At 38.4% G+C, this 17,460-nt stretch overlaps 2 long non-coding RNA genes across 2 annotated transcripts in view; one reads left to right on the top strand and one right to left on the bottom strand.

Annotated features, from left to right (window-relative positions):
* The first annotated feature begins 4,022 nt into the window (after positions 1–4,022).
* The window catches only part of LOC118762334, a 23,603-nt gene continuing 10,165 nt past the window's right edge, over positions 4,023–17,460 (top strand). The window contains exons 1-2 of the long non-coding RNA XR_004998082.1: positions 4,023–4,034; positions 5,858–5,862. This is a non-coding gene — a long non-coding RNA (uncharacterized LOC118762334). The remainder of the gene's footprint in view (positions 4,035–5,857; positions 5,863–17,460) is intronic.
* LOC118762333 overlaps positions 4,101–17,460 on the bottom strand; it is a 25,216-nt gene continuing 11,856 nt past the window's right edge. Inside the window, exons 2-3 of the long non-coding RNA XR_004998081.1 lie at positions 4,519–4,524; positions 4,101–4,111 (exon numbers count right to left, since the gene is read on the bottom strand). This is a non-coding gene — a long non-coding RNA (uncharacterized LOC118762333). The remainder of the gene's footprint in view (positions 4,112–4,518; positions 4,525–17,460) is intronic.

The following is a 17,460-nucleotide window of genomic DNA, read 5'->3' as shown; positions in this document are numbered from 1 at the left end:
AAAAGGTATTAACTCTTTATTTATGGCGGAAATGAATTTCCGGATCTTTACCTTTTGGGACACTGGTAGAATGTGTCATATAAAACATTTTTTACTCTTAGCATTTTTTAGAAAAACTTATATTTACGAAGTAATTTCACGTTAACGTTGTCCTATTTCGGTAATTTCAACCATTCAATGACATGTATTCAGCTGAATAAAATGTCTGCCGTTGTTTGTCAGCAAGAACTTCCGGCGGTGTATTTTTCGTTTGTCACTGTTATTTATGACAACCCTAACCCTTACCCTGAAACCCTAACCCTAACCCTAAAACCCCAACCTTAACCTTAAAACCCTAACCCTAAAACCTTCAAGCTAAAACCAGTACAAATGCACGAACGATGTCATAAATAACAGTGACAAATGAAAAATAAACCGCCGATAGTTGTTGTTGACAAACAACGGCAGTAATTTTATTCAGCTGAATACACATCATTGGTTGAAATTACCGAAATAGGACTACTTTAATGTGAAGTTACTTCGTAAATACAAGTTTTTTCTCAAAAATGCTAAGAGTAAAATATGTTTTATATGACACATTCTACCAGTGTCCGAAGTTTGAAAGTGTTTAGTTACAAAAAATTATTTTTTAAATCTGTCAGTCAAAAGGTAAAGATCCGAATTTCCATCAATACACCAAATATGAAATCAACTGGAAAAAAGAATTGAAGAAATTGAAAAGTGGCAGCCAAACAGAAAAGACCAAATAATGAATTCTCGTCCGAGCATGTAGATAGCCGTAAGTATGCATAATTGAAAGGACCAGAAAAGGTCGAAATACATGTAACGCTCTTGCTGGCAACTGGTGGGACCAAGTTTTGTCTCTGTCTCATATTTATCGTGTTTTTAATACAGCACTTTCATCAAAGATATTATCTCAGGAAAATATTGTAATAACTGGCCTATCAATAGTGTATATACATTAAGTGTATCATAACATTCTGTTATCCATTTTTTATTCTTTTATTCGTTTACGTGTTTCCGTCATTAGATTTCGACTATGCTGGAGCACCGCCTTAAAAAGTTTTAGTCGAAAAAATCGTCCCCATGATTTATTCTTTGTAAACCTAGTACATATTCTATCGATTCTTTTGACGAACCGCCAAGTTACGGAAACATAAACACACCAACATCGGTTGTCAAGCGCTGATGGGAACAAATACACACCCATGCACGCGCGCGCACACACACACACACACACACACACACACACACACACACACACACACACAACACACACACACACACACACACACACACACACACATATATATATATATATATATATAATATATATATATATATTATATATATATATATATATATATATATATATATGTAATGCTTTTAGCTATTTTTTCTTGGGGCTGGCCAGATTGGAGCAATCTTGAGTATAACCAGCCGAAATTGCAAAGATAATCTGGAACTCGACTAAGGATAGAAAACTCCGAATGATACGTCCTCGTTTTCCTTGTATCGTCTATCTGGATATTTTGTTTTCCTTTCTTTGTATTTTTTATATATAAAATATAGCGGCGTACGTCCACTTTGGTCTCTTATATGTAAGTATATATATATATATATATATATATATATATATATATATATATATGACGGACGTCATTCAGTTTCCGTCTACCAAATCTACATGCAAGGCTTTGGTCGGACCGAGGCAGACACTTGCCCAAGGTGCTACGCAATGGTACTGAACCTGGAATCTTGTGGTTGGGAAGCAAGCTTCTTACCACACTGCCGCGACTACATTAAGTATATCATTACATTAAGTTTGATATACATTAAGTTTGATACAGAGATGGTTATTGAAATTTTGTTGTATGCGGACGCGGAGGGACATTCACCAGAGAAGCTGATTGTAATGGTTCAAGAGTGAAGTATATGTGCTGTCAGGGATGGTTAGTAGAAAAACTGGTAATGTTCAAACCAGTCGATAAATATGAAACTCTATAGAGTCCCGGTGGGGTGGTTATATATGTATGTATGTATGTATGTATGTATGTATGTATGTATGTATGTATGTATGTATGCATGCATGTATGTATGCATGTGTGTGTATGTGTGTATTATGAATGTTGGTATATATATGTGTGTTTGTGTGTGTGAGTGTATGCGTGTATGTAGGTGTGTATATGTATATATACATATATGTGTGTGCGTAAGAGAGAGCAAGAGAGTGAGAGAAAAGAGAGAGAGAGAAAAGGTGGAGGCATGTATATGTGTGCGCATCTGTTTGAAAAGTATCGAATGATCCAAGTCGTGTCTAAGAACCGAAATGTTTAGTGGTGAGGGGAGGGAGTCGAGATGGTAGTTAGGGGAGGTCAGTAACTGTTTCGTGGAGGACAGAAAGCAGTAAGAATGAAGGTATGGGGGGAAGGGAGGGGAGAAAGAAAGAGAGAGGGTGAGAAAGAAGGAGAGAAAGAGAGAGGGGGTGAAAGAGAGCGAGAGAGAGAAGGGCGGATAGGTTTGAATTGGAAGCTTATGGTACCAGTCACCTTCTTTAAGAGTGGTGGTGGTGGTGGTGGTGGTGTGGTGGTGTAGTGTTGCAGGTGGGGTGTGGTTGGGTGGTGGTTGGGTGGCGGTGAGGTGAGGGCGCTCGTGCTGATGGTAATTAGTGTGACCTTTGCTGAGATGGTGAGGTCATGGCAGAATGCTTCTGTTGGGTTTTTTAACCCTAGGTCTTAGTTGATCGATCATGCCTCTTACCAAAGTATACCCAGCCTTGACCATAAAGACCAGGGATTCTGAACAATTTTTAATCTATGGACTCCATTTGATTGCTATGTTATTCTGATGGACCAACAGTCGTTCCATGTTTAAAAACTAGTTTTATAGATGCTTCTTTCAAAATTCTTATTTTGTTTTCCACACATTAACTTGTGTAGGTCGAACTGTGTAAAATGTTAGAGAAAAAAACCTAGATATTTCTTGCAACAAAAACCAGTAAATACATCTAAAGCAAAATTTATTCAGGAGTCCTTCAAGTACTATTGCAGAGCCCCGATTTACTATCTTGTTACGTGGATTACCAAAAATCTTACATAAACCCTCAGGGGCCAAATGGACCCAGGCTGAAAGCCACTGATCTAGACTCAACATAACATCATCCAATGTTGAATTTGGGGGAAACCTGGCTGTTATGCTTTTTTTTTTAAAGTCAAACGACCACCTTGAGGCCCCTTCATTTTGGGGATATTGGTGGTGGTGGTGGTGGGGTGTGACTGGTGGTGGCGATGGTGGTAGCGGTGGCGTCGATGGCTGTGACGGTGACCGTGCTGGAAATGGTGGTGGTGTTAGAGTATCGCTGTTATTGTAGTGTTGATTATGATGGTGGTGGTGTGATGATATTGGCGGTTGTGGTAAGTGACCATTAATAGGTTTAAAAACATTCTGCTGCTGCCATCGTTGCTGCTGTTGCTACTCCAGCTGCTGTTGCTGCTGCAGCTGCTGTTATTGTCGTTGCTGCTGTCATCGTTGCCAGTGCTCCTGGTGGTGGTGGTGGTGGTGGTGATGGTGGTGGTGGTGATGGTGGTGGTGGTGGTGGTGGATTGGTGGCGGCGGCGGCGGTGGTGGCGGCGGTGGCGGCAGTGGCGGCGGCGGCGGCGGCGGCAGCGGTGGTGGCGGTTGGTTGGCGCGGAACGAACATGTTTGCGGAGTGTGTGGCTGTGTTTGGGCGATGAAGGCGGCGCCGGTGGTGATGATATAGTGATAATGCTATAATGCTATCGTTGCTGTTATTGTTGCAGGTCAATCGTATTCCAGCCGTGCCCAACCTGGCTTTTTGTATATCAAGAACCAACATTTTCAACGTATCCTTCTGTATTAAAGACAGTAAAGTACGATTTGGAGATTTGGCTGTTGTCTCTAGCATTCGAGAGATCGCCTCAGGATTGTTTAACCTCAGGACAGTATCGATCTTTGAGACCTATACTCATAGACACGCCAATCATGGTCATCCGGTCTTATATAGTTCAGACATGGTACCTCTAAATCAGGGGGTCTCAACCATTTTTTGCCTATGGACCCCTTTGATTCCTATTTTACTTGTGTGCCCTTCCTCCTCTGCTAGCCATTCGTTGTTTAAAAAATCTTATATTTTTAGAATTTATTATTATTATGAATTGTATAACAATTGTTAAAATATTCTGAGTATTTTGAACGTATAACCAGTTTTACTGGTCCGAAGCACAATTTTTCATGACCCCTGAATTACCGCGGACCCCCAATTTTCTACACTGCATCCTTGGACCATGGTTGGAAACCTCTGCCTTAGATCGACAACAGGCAAAGTATTCTGCCATTTTTGGCCATGGCAAGATGTGATTTATTTGTTAACATTTTTCATGTTTCAATGATAGAGCTGCGGCCATGCTGGGACCACCCTTAAAGAGGTTTTTTTTTTCTTTTTTGGTTGAGCAAATTGATCCCCGTACTTTTTTTCGTAAAATCTGGTACTTATTTTACCGGTCTCTTATGCCAAACCGCTAAGTTACGGAAATGTAAGCAAACCTACACCGGTTATGAAGCGGTGGTGGGCAAACACCGACACAAAGACATATGCATACACACGCGCACGCATGCACATACACGTCTACCAAATTTGGATTTGGCTAGCCTGGGGCTATAGTAGAAGACACTTACCCAAGGAGCCGCACTGTGGAACTATAATCGAGGGAGATTTAGCTACTATATCTTGCATTCGAGTAAAGACCCCCTTCGGTCATAAATGACAATGGAGCCGCACCTAGAAAGTCACCCTTCGAAGCACAAGTCCGGAGAAGGTTGCTTATGGAAGACCAGCAGTCTCACATGCATACCAGGCTCACCTGTCCACGTCACTAATGTTATCCAAGGGAAAGGTAAAAGCCGATACAGTTTGGTGCCAGTGACGTCGCAACTCATTTCTACGGCTGAGTGAAACTGGAGCAACGTGAAATAAAGTGTCATGCTCAAGAACACACCACACAGCCTGGACCGGAAATCGAACTCACTACCTCATGATTGTGAACCCGATGCTCTAACCACTGAGCCATGTGCCTTTTCGCATTCCACTAACCACCAAAAGGCTCCCTTTCCAGTAGTGTTGTTTATCTCCAGGTCAATCCTGGCTGTGCTGGTTTATCATCAAAGGTGTTCCACTCCTGACCATCTCGCCATCTCTTGGACTACATTATTAATTGCTTTGTCCTTTCCATAACTGTTTTTAATTAAAAGAGATCTAGCAGCTATTTTTATTGGTTAGTATTTGTTTAACCCCAGGTCAGTTCTGATCCAGAAGACTAATGAACAAAGGTATCTCAGCTGTGACTATTCGACTCTTTCTTTAAGACTGGATAACATAGTTTTTCTGAATGATATACTCTTTCGTTATGTGTGTATTTTTGGAGAGAAATTTGGCTCCTGTTTCTAACACTTAGTGGTTTAAATCGCGATGGTGGTGATGATGCTGTTGTTGTTGTTGTTGTTGGTGGTGGTGGTTTTAGTGTTGATATTATGTGCTGTTATTGTTGTTGCTGTTGTCGCTGTTGTCTAACCCTAAGTCAGATCAAAGGCGCTTATGTCGAGACAATCCAGCATCTCTTTTTAGACGCAGTACACCCAAGATCCCATTGTTTGTGTGTCCTCTAAAAAAAGCCATAACCAAGTGACTTCTTTGAAGGCTGCTATTGGCTGCTATTCCTAGAAATCGAAGTGACCAGCCAGAAATGCAGAAATTCCTTCGTTGTTGATGGTTGTTGTTCGTGGCGGGGGCGGTGGTGGTGGTGGTGGCAGTGTTGGTGGTGCTGGTGGTGCTGGTGCTTAGTGCTGGTGGTACGGGTGGTGGTGGTGGTGCTGGTAGTGCTGGAGGTGGTGGTGGTGGTCCTCGTCGTCGTCGTGGCGTTGATAAAACTTGCTGTACAGCAGTTGCTGCAGTGGGTGTAACAGGGTATGGTGGGGTGGATATAGTGTGAATGGATGGGGGTGGATAAGAGTGCAAGTGGTGGTGTTGGCGAGGCATGTACGAAGATTGAAAGTAGAGGTGGTGGTGGTGGTGGTGTTGGTGGAGTAAATAAAAGACAGAAGCAGTCGTTCTCTTTTGCCCTCTCTCTGTCTATGTAACTCTCACTCCCTCTCTTTCCTTCCCTCTCTTTCTCTCCCCGCTTCTCTCCATCCCTCTCTCCCCCTCCCTCACTCTATCATTCCATCTCTTCTGCCTAACTCACCCTTCTGCCTTGAAATGATGACGATGGCGGTGGCAGAGTTGGTGGTGATAGTGGTGGTCGTGAGGTGTTGGCAGGAGAAGTGGTAGCGGTGGATGTGACGGCGCTGGAGGTGATGGCGGAGGTGTTGGAGACTTAATGGTGTCGAAGAATAGATGCAGTAATAGTAGTGCTGCTGCTGTTGCTGTTGTGTTCATGTTGTAATGGTGTAGCTGGTGGCATTGGCAGTGTTGCTGCTGGTTGTGGTCCTGATGTTGGCGGTGGGGGCGGGGGCGACGGTAGTGGTGGCAGTGGTTCCCGTGGCGGCCGTGGTGGAGGTGGCGGCGGCGGCGATGGAGGTTGTGGTGGGTTATTTATAGTGGTATGATGATAATGTCTGCTGTGACGGAGGTGATGGTGACGGCGGTGGGAATGGTTGGGGAGGATGAGGGGGGAATTATATTTGGAGAAAGTTGGTGGAGTCTAATAACAACTACAACAAAACCCTGACAACACTGCCGTTAGAAAATGGTGCTGCTGTGTGTGTGTGGAGGGGAGGAGGCTCAGTTTGTAGGGGGGAAGGAAAGTCAATCCTACTTAACGAAATAGATTTGGTCATGACACTTTATTCTTTCTCTCTCTCTCTCTCTCTCTCTCTCTCTCTCCCTCGTTCCATATTCTAGTAATTCTTTTCTTCTTTCACATTCAATTGCTCATAGCCTGCATCTCTCTCTCTACCTCTATATCTATCTCTATATTTATCTCTCAATCTACCTATCTATATGTCTATCTAACAATGTATTTATTTATCTACCTCTATCTGTCTGTTTGTCTTCTGTCTATCTATCTATCTATCTATCTATCTATCTATCTATCTCTCAATCAATTTATCTATTTATCTATCTATCTCTAATTCTGTCTATTTCTCTATCTATCGATCTATCTATCTATACTATGTATATGTGTGTATATATATATATATATATATATATATATATATATATATATATATATATATACATATATGTGTGTGTGTGTGTGTGTGTGTGTGTGTATATTCTTATATTTGTTTCAATCATTTGACTGCGTCCATGCTAGAGCAACACCTTTAGTCGGACAACTCAACCCCAGGACTTATTCTTTGTAAGCCTAGTACTTATTGTATCAGTAACTTTTGCCGAACCGCTAAGTTACGGGGACATAAACACACCAACATTGGTTATCAAGCGATGGTGGGCGGACAAACACAGACACACAAACATATACGCGCGCGCACACACACACATATACACACATATATAGATATATACGATATACGACATATATATATATATATATATATATATATATATATATATATATATATATATATATATATATATATATATATATATACTTATATATATGTAAAAAATCTTTGAGCGAGGTATAAACAGTAGCTGCACGACATCGTGAGGTATATTTGCCACCTAAATGTGGCTAACCCTTAAGGGTCGATGCTACTGTGGCTTGTAGCCCCAGGAAGACATCTCCTCCAGCTGGCTAGTGACACATTATCTTTGTCCTATCAGTATTTGCAAAGAGATCAGTGACTTTTCGTCACTGGAAAAAGTATATATATATTTGCATTGAGAATCATTTCCCATCGCCAACCGATGGTACAGTAGCATCGACCCTTAAGGGTTAGCCACATTTTGGTGGCACCTATCCGTATGTGCATGTCTAACCCATTTTTCCCAACTGCACACCTTTAGTATCACCCACTTTATGTATCTTTCTCTCTCTCTCTCTCCCTCTCTTTCTTTCTCTCTCTCTCTCTCTCTCTCTCTCTCTCACTTTCACTTTTGCTAACCAACCACAGGGTTCCGGGTTCAGTCCCACTGCGTGGCATCTTGGGCAAGTGTCTTCTGCTATAGCTCCGGGCCGACCAATGCCTTGTGAGTGGATTTGGTAGACGGAAACTGAAAGAAGCCTGTCGTATATATGTATATATATATATATATTATATATATATATATGTATGTGTGTGTATGTGTTTGTGTGTCTGTGTTTGTCTCCCTAACATTGCTTGACAACTGATGCTGGTGTGTTTACGTCCCCGTCATTTAGCGGTTCGGCAAAAAGGGTCCGATAGAATAAGTACTGGGCTTACAAAGAATAAGTCCCGGGGTAGATTTGCTCGACTAAAGGCGGTGCTCCAGCATGGCCGCAGTCAAATGACTGAAACAAGTAAAAGAGAAAAGATAAAGAGATATGTACTTATATATATATACAAACAAACACACGCACACACACACACATATATAAGAACCAAGGATCGAGGTATAGGAAGAAAGTTAGCTTCAAACAATCCATAGTAATATTAAAAAAATACAACTTTCAGGGACAATAGATCGAATCTTCCATGTGTTAACATGTACCTCCTTGCAACAATGTAAACTTTCATTTAATCAAGATAACCTTGGCCTGACGAGTACCCTGCAGTATACACCTCTCTTGGATTTTTGCCACTTCCGAAGTCCCACTTGCTATGAAACATATGTACCCGGATCTTATCAATTCCATTCCTTAAGTCTAGTATATATATATATATATATATATATATATATATATATATATATATATATATATATATATATATATATATATATATAACACCACACCACACCACACTACACCATACAACATTACACATCACATCACAACACACCACCCACACACCCATCCCCACATTTTCACACCTACACATACATACACGCACACGTCCAGACCACCAGCCCTCTTTCACACGCACATACATACTCTCTTATACACACACGCACCTTCGTGTTGGGTGTCATCTTTACCATGTTATCTCCCCTACTTTCCTTCTCGTGTTTGACCCTTCTGTCCGGCACTAGTCGCCATGATAGATCGTTAGTCACTACACACATTTTTTTTCTCGCCTTGTTTTTTCTGTGTCCCTTTCTGTAGAAGAACGTAGGCTCGAAATGTAAAAGACTTTTTCTATTCCTGAGCGTTATACTAATGCATCTGTTTGTTTTGTACACCACCTGTCTTCGTATTTTGTTTTTTTTTCGTAATCTCTCCCTATATATATATATATATATATATATATATATATATATATATATATATATATATATATATATATATATATATATATATATATATATATATATATATATATATATATATATATATTATATATGTATATGTAACCAGTTCGAATCATCTCGAGTGTAACTGCTCGAAATGGTCGTAACTTCTGGAGAGGAAAGAAAGTCACGAATGACCCGTCTTTTTTTTTTTTTTTTTGCCTGTCCTTGTAATTGTTGTTTCTCTTGTCCGCCTTTGTGTCATCTATCTGTCCGAATGTTTTAACGTCCTCTATTGCGTTTTTGTTCCATTTATATATATATATACACACCAAATGAAACACACCAGGACATCATACGCACACAAATCAACCCAACAAAAAGAAAAATAGGAAACATTTGGAATACAAACCTGCACAATAGAAAACTCGCCTTCTGGAACATGATAAAAAATTCCAACAAAGCAGATATGTACGAGGGATGGATGAACTCAACACCAATTATCCTCCCATGCAAATTCCAGATAAAAATAATACCCAACGAACCTGACGGACAGAGAACTATTAGGGAAAGGTCAGCTCTATTCAATTTAAAATCAGAAATAGAACTACTAAAACTTAGGGCCTCCACAAATGAGGAAAAATATAAAAGCATCGACGAGGAGGAGATGCATAATGAAATACAGAAACGAACCGAGGGACAACCCCTCGAAAATACCCTAAATCATTGGAAGGAAATCTGTGAAAAGGAAGAAAGAAATTCTCTCCTACGCTGGGAAAAAAGCAACGATTTCTTCCAAAGATATGCGTCAATTTTCAAAAATGAATTGGGTACGGATAATCCCTTTCTTAAGAAAATTACAAAAAATAAAAAAGAAAAACCGAACAACCCACAAACCACCCCCCAACTATCCTCCATACACTAGAAACAGAAATCACCCACAACCAACATTTTCGAACCACGCAAGACTTAACAGGGAACAAGCTGACAGACAACGCGTCTATGAAATAGATTACACCAAGAACAGAACACACCAACAACATCCTAATACCAGACCCAACCACCGCATAACAGCACAAAATAACACTAGAATAAGAAATACACCACACACAAGTCGCTACTACCCCATGAACCAAAATTACTGGTCCCCACTGAACACAAGACAAACGCAAAAAAACACTAAGTCAAGCAACATCCCACATACAAGCAATTCGAAACAAAAATATATCACATACAGAAATTTTACACACACCACAAACGAAAACAACCATAGATTCCCACACACGCACAACAATCGGAGGCAACAATACCACCGTTCCTCCGAACCAATATCACACAACCTCACAGACAACTCATGCAAACAAAATTACACCCAACATTTTTTAGCCCGGGACCAGAGACACCAGGACACAGGCTGGAAACTAGTAATAAGGAAAAACCGAAGATAATCAATCTTTCAACCAAACCTCTCTCTAACATAAAAATTGACATCCTCTCAAAAGGGCTCAAATTTACACCAACTCCACGCAGAGCCAACCTAAATGAAATCAAGGATAATATAACAGAATTCTGCAGAAAATTAAGACTAGCAGAAGCATCAACCAGTTTCAATACTGAAGATGAATCACTAGTCAAGAACAAAAGTGAACACATCTCCTACAGAGGAAGAAATAAAGATCTTGACGAGTTCTGCAGCCACATTGAGAACTTTCCCTACCATACTATACATAAACAGAAAGTTAGCTCAAATTTTAACACTGCACAATGGAAGGAACAGATAGAACTTCAAAATGATGAAGATATAACCATTAAGGAAGCAGACAAAGGAAGTGCAGTTGTAATAATGGATACATCATACTATAGAAATCTTGTAATTTCCTTGCTTGATAACAATCAACATATATGAAAAAATCACCAACTACACCCCGCAAAAAATAATGAAAACTCTATCTTCACTAATTAAAACCCATGAAAAGGAACTAACAACCAAAGAGATTGATTTTCTAACAAACTTTAAATGCAAGCCTCTTCTATGGTCTGCCAAAAATACATAAAAGCCAAATTATAAATGAAACCATTAAAAAATCACCAAAGACATACATACACACACCTAACCCGGGGGACCTAAAACTACGACCCATTGTAGCTGGCCCAACCTGTGAAACACACAGATTAAGTCTATTTATGGACATCCCCTTGAAACCCTTCCTTAAACATATCGATAGTCATATCAGAGATGACTTGGATATGTTAAACCACCTTCCAAAAAAAGTCAAGGAAGAAACAATCATGGTTTCATTTGATGTAGTTAATTTATATACCAGTATACCTCATAATTATGGACTAGAGGCAATACAGTTCTGGCTGGACCAATTTCCGGAAGAAATACCAAAAAGGATCAGTAAAGAATTCATTACTAAATCGGTTGAATTCATCCTACATAACCACTTCATGTTTGACAATACATTTTACCGTCAAAATCCGGAATTGCTATGGGTACAAGGGCAGCACCAGTCATTGCGAACCTAACAATGGGCTACCTGGAAATAATTGTTTACCAGGAATCTTTATCGACCTTTGGAAACCCCCTCTCTCAATACATAAAAGAGAATTGGAAACGATTCCTGGACGATTGTTTTATACTCTGGAATGAAAACACAGATAAACTCCTAAAATTCAAAAACCTATTGAACAGCATCAACCCAAATATACAGTTCACAATGGAATACAACCAAAAGGGGCTTCCATTCTTAGATATACTAATTAAAAAAATTAACCTTAAAATAGAAACAGACATTTTTTACAAAGCCACAGACGCTAAACAATACCTACTTTTTTATTCATGCCACCCAAGACACACTAAAACAAACATCCCTTACCACCTTGCAAGAAGGATATGCACAATAGTGTCAGAACAAAATACCAGGAACTTTAGACTACAAGAACTCAAAAACACCCTAATTGACAGACACTACCCAGCTCAACTCATAGAGGATGGGATCAGACGTGCAACAGAAATCGACATAGAAACTTTGAGAAAAGTTCAATACAACAACACACCTTCCCCGAAAATACTGCCTTACATATCCACATACAACACCAGAAACAAAGAAGCCTTCTCCATCATCACCCAGAATTTACCAATACTTCATAAGGACCCCAAATTAAAGGAAATTCTAAACATACATAAAATCATTAAAAGCTACAAACAACCTAAATCACTTAAAAAGATTCTCACAAAGGCAAAATTGTTTTCTGAAATTACGGATGCAAAAGTAAAAAAATGTGGTAGACCAAACTGCGCAACATGCCCAAACCTTCTAGAAGGATCAGATTCCTCTTCAAAGAGGGACAAAAATTCAAGATCAAATCTAATTTTACTTGTGCTTCTGAAAACATAATTTATGTCATAAGATGCTCGGGCTGCCACCAAAACTACGTGGGGTCCACGGGACTATCACTCAGACGTAGATGCACACTGCATCGACAACAGATTGCATTCCCAGAATACAGAATGATACCCTTTAGTGAGCATATTGAGAAATGCGCAAAGCAACTACTACCACAATTTTTAATCTTTCCATTTTATCAATGTGCTATTGGAACACCAACACAAATTAGACTAAACAAGGAAACATTCTTCATTGAAAAATATAAGCATTCTTATACAGAGAAACTCACCCCATTAAATAAAAGGGACATGAAATATAAAGCGATTATCTCCCTTACACCGGAAGAAATCACTTATTACCTCCCCTTACCTGGAACTCTTCTTTACACTTCATAACGAAGACATAACACGATGTTTTGAGAAATTTGAAAAGTTAACACGAAACCGGTAATTTCTTCAAAAACTATGTCACTGTATGAAAAAAATTTATAACATTCTTCTGACATAATGACTCAAATATATTTTTTAACCTTTTAAAACAAGCCTTCTGTAGTTTTTTCACTTTTTACTATTTTCTATATATTCAACCACGTGCTTTCACACACCAACTTTCTCACCTATATATATATATATATATATATATATATATATATATACATATATATATATATATATATACTAAGCAATAAGGGTTTAGCAACGAGTTGCCTTACCACATACCGAATTTAGAAATAGCAGTCAAAGGGTTATAGCTATTTCTTCTACTAAAAAGGGAGATCTCAGTAAAAACAGCATTTGGAAGGCAGACACAAACAGGTAAGAGAGAATGAATTGACTGCAATCTATCATACATTTTTTTAGTTATCCACGGACGTACGTTTCGAAATCAAGTTTTTAGGAAAGCATAAGAATTAAATATTAAATATTAAATAATTCTATCTTACCGAAACTTCTTTTCTCTTCAGCGTAGAATACTATAATCATAAATGATTATATATTGAATTTTGAGATACCAGAAGGCACCAACTCAACTCAGTATCAGAGCGAGCTAGAATCCGCAACTGGTATCACCGAATTCAATTTGTGAATGAAACGATTGTGTCAACAGCCCCTTCCCACCCGCGTGTAGCCAAAACAAGATGCTGTAGTCATCTACTGAGATAAAATATGGTTATCCGTAATAATGAAGGGTGAAATTAATTAATTTGGAAAAATTATCAATTACACCAAGTAGTCTTCGGCATGTAAAAGCCTCATTCGAGGAAAATTTAAGTAATACTAAGCAATAAGGGTTTAGCAACGAGTTGCTTACCACATACCGAATTTAGAAATAGCAGTCAAAGAGTTATAGCTATTTATTCTACTAAAAAGGGAGATCTCAGTAAAAACAGCATTTGGAAGGCAGACACAAACAGGTAAGAGAGAATGAATTGACTGCAATCTATCATACATTTTTTTAGTTATCCACGGACGTACGTTTCGAAATCAAGTTTTTAGGAAAGCATAAGAATTAAATATTAAATATTAAATAATTCTATCTTACTTACCGAAACTTCTTTTCTCTTCAGCGTAGAATACTATAATCATAAATGATTATATATTGAATTTTGAGATACCAGAAGGCACCAACTCAACTCAGTATCAGAGCGAGCTAGAATCCGCAACTGGTATCACCGAATTCAATTTGTGAATGAAACGATTGTGTCAACAGCCCCTTCCCACCCGCGTGTAGCCAAAACAAGATGCTGTGGTCATCTACTGAGATAAAATATGGTTATCCGTAATAATGAAGGGTGAAATTAATTAATTTAGAAAAGTTATCAATTACACCAAGTAGTCTTCGGCATGTAAAAGCCTCATTCGAGGAAAATTTAAGTAATACTAAGCAATAAGGGTTTAGCAACGAGTTGCCTTACCACATACCGAATTTAGAAATAGCAGTCAAAGGGTTATAGCTATTTCTTCTACTAAAAAGGGAGATCTCAGTAAAAACAGCATTTGGAAGGCAGACACAAACAGGTAAGAGAGAATGAATTGACTGCAATCTATCATACATTTTTTTAGTTATCCACGGACGTACGTTTCGAAATCAAGTTTTTAGAAAGCATAAGAATTAAATATTAAATATAAATAATTCTATCTTACCGAAACTTCTTTTCTCTTCAGCGTAGAATACTATAATCATAAATGATTATATATTGAATTTTGAGATACCAGAAGGCACCAACTCAACTCAGTATCAGAGCGAGCTAGAATCCGCAACTGGTATCACCGAATTCAATTTGTGAATGAACGATTGTGTCAACAGCCCCTTCCCACCCGCGTGTAGCCAAAACAAGATGCTGTGGTCATCTACTGAGATAAAATATGGTTATCCGTATAATGAAGGGTGAAATTAATTAATTTGGAAAAATTATCATTACACCAAGTAGTCTTCGGCATGTAAAAGCCTCATTCGAGGAAAATTTAAGTAATACTAAGCAATAAGGGTTAGCAACGAGTTGCCTTACCACATACCGAATTTAGAAATAGCAGTCAAAGGGTTATAGCTATTTCTTCTACTAAAAAGGGAGATCTCAGTAAAAACAGCATTTGGAAGGCAGACACAAACAGGTAAGAGAGAATGATTTGACTGCAATCTATCATACATTTTTTTAGTTATCTTTAGCATCTTGTTTTGGCTACACGCGGGTGGGAAGGGGCTGTTGACACAATCGTTTCATTCACAAATTGAATTCGGTGATACCAGTTGCGGATTCTAGCTCGCTCTGATACTGAGTTGAGTTGGTGCCTTCTGGTATCTCAAAATTCAATATATAATCATTTATGATTATAGTATTCTACGCTGAAGAGAAAAGAAGTTTCGGTAAGATAGAATTATTTAATATTTAATATTTAATTCTTATGCTTTCCTAAAAACTTGATTTCGAAACGTACGTCCGTGGATAACTAAAAAAATGTATGATAGATTGCAGTCAATTCATTCTCTCTTACCTGTTTGTGTCTGCCTTCCAAATGCTGTTTTTACTGAGATCTCCCTTTTTAGTAGAAGAAATAGCTATAACCCTTTGACTGCTATTTCTAAATTCGGTATGTGGTAAGGCAACTCGTTGCTAAACCCTTATTGCTTAGTATTACTTAAATTTTCCTCGAATGAGGCTTTTACATGCCGAAGACTACTTGGTGTAATTGATAATTTTTCCAAATTAATTAATTTCACCCTTCATTATTACGGATAACCATATTTTATCTCAGTAGATGACCACAGCATCTTGTTTTGGCTACACGCGGGTGGGAAGGGGCTGTGTTGACACAATCGTTTCATTCACAAATTGAATTCGGTGATACCAGTTGCGGATTCTAGCTCGCTCTGATACTGAGTGAGTTGGTGCCTTCTGGTATCTCAAAATTCAATATATAATCATTTATGATTATAGTATTCTACGCTGAAGAGAAAAGAAGTTTCGGTAAGATAGAATTATTTAATATTTAATATTTAATTCTTATGCTTTCCTAAAAACTTGATTTCGAAACGTACGTCCGTGGATAACTAAAAAAATGTATGATAGATTGCAGTCAATTCATTCTCTCTTACCTGTTTGTGTCTGCCTTCCAAATGCTGTTTTTACTGAGATCTCCCTTTTTAGTAGAAGAAATAGCTATAACCCTTTGACTGCTATTTCTAAATTCGGTATGTGGTAAGGCAACTCGTTGCTAAACCCTTATTGCTTAGTATTACTTAAATTTTCCTCGAATGAGGCTTTTACATGCCGAAGACTACTTGGTGTAATTGATAATTTTTCCAAATTAATTAATTTCACCCTTCATTATTACGGATAACCATATTTTATCTCAGTAGATGACCACATCATCTTGTTTTGGCTACACGCGGGTGGGAAGGGGCTGTTGACACAATCGTTTCATTCACAAATTGAATTCGGTGATACCAGTTGCGGATTCTAGCTCGCTCTGATACTGAGTTGAGTTGGTGCCTTCTGGTATCTCAAAATTCAATATATAATCATTTATGATTATAGTATTCTACGCTGAAGAGAAAAGAAGTTTCGGTAAGATAGAATTATTTAATATTTAATATTTAATTCTTATGCTTTCCTAAAAACTTGATTTCGAAACGTACGTCCGTGGATAACTAAAAAAATGTATGATAGATTGCAGTCAATTCATTCTCTCTTACCTGTTTGTGTCTGCCTTCCAAATGCTGTTTTTACTGAGATCTCCCTTTTTAGTAGAAAAAAAGAAATAGCTATAACCCTTTGACTGCTATTTCTAAATTCGGTATGTGGTAAGGCAACTCGTTGCTAAACCCTTATTGCTTAGTATTACTTAAATTTTCCTCGAATGAGGCTTTTACATGCCGAAGACTACTTGGTGTAATTGATAATTTTTCCAAATTAATTAATTTCACCCTTCATTATTACGGATAACCATATTTTATCTCAGTAGATGACCACAGCATCTTGTTTTGGCTACACGCGGGTGGGAAGGGGCTGTTGACACAATCGTTTCATTCACAAATTGAATTCGGTGATACCAGTTGCGGATTCTAGCTCGCTCTGATACTGAGTTGAGTTGGTGCCTTCTGGTATCTCAAATTCATATATAATCATTTATGATTATAGTATTCTACGCTGAAGAGAAAAGAAGTTTCGGTAAGATAGAATTATTTAATATTTAATATTTAATTCTTATGCTTTCCTAAAAACTTGATTTCGAAACG

Source organism: Octopus sinensis, linkage group LG2 (assembly GCF_006345805.1).
Source record: "Octopus sinensis linkage group LG2, ASM634580v1, whole genome shotgun sequence".
Taxonomy (NCBI): domain Eukaryota; kingdom Metazoa; phylum Mollusca; class Cephalopoda; order Octopoda; family Octopodidae; genus Octopus; species Octopus sinensis.
Note: the sequence above shows the minus strand (reverse complement) of the source record. Positions and strands in the feature narration are given on the sequence as shown.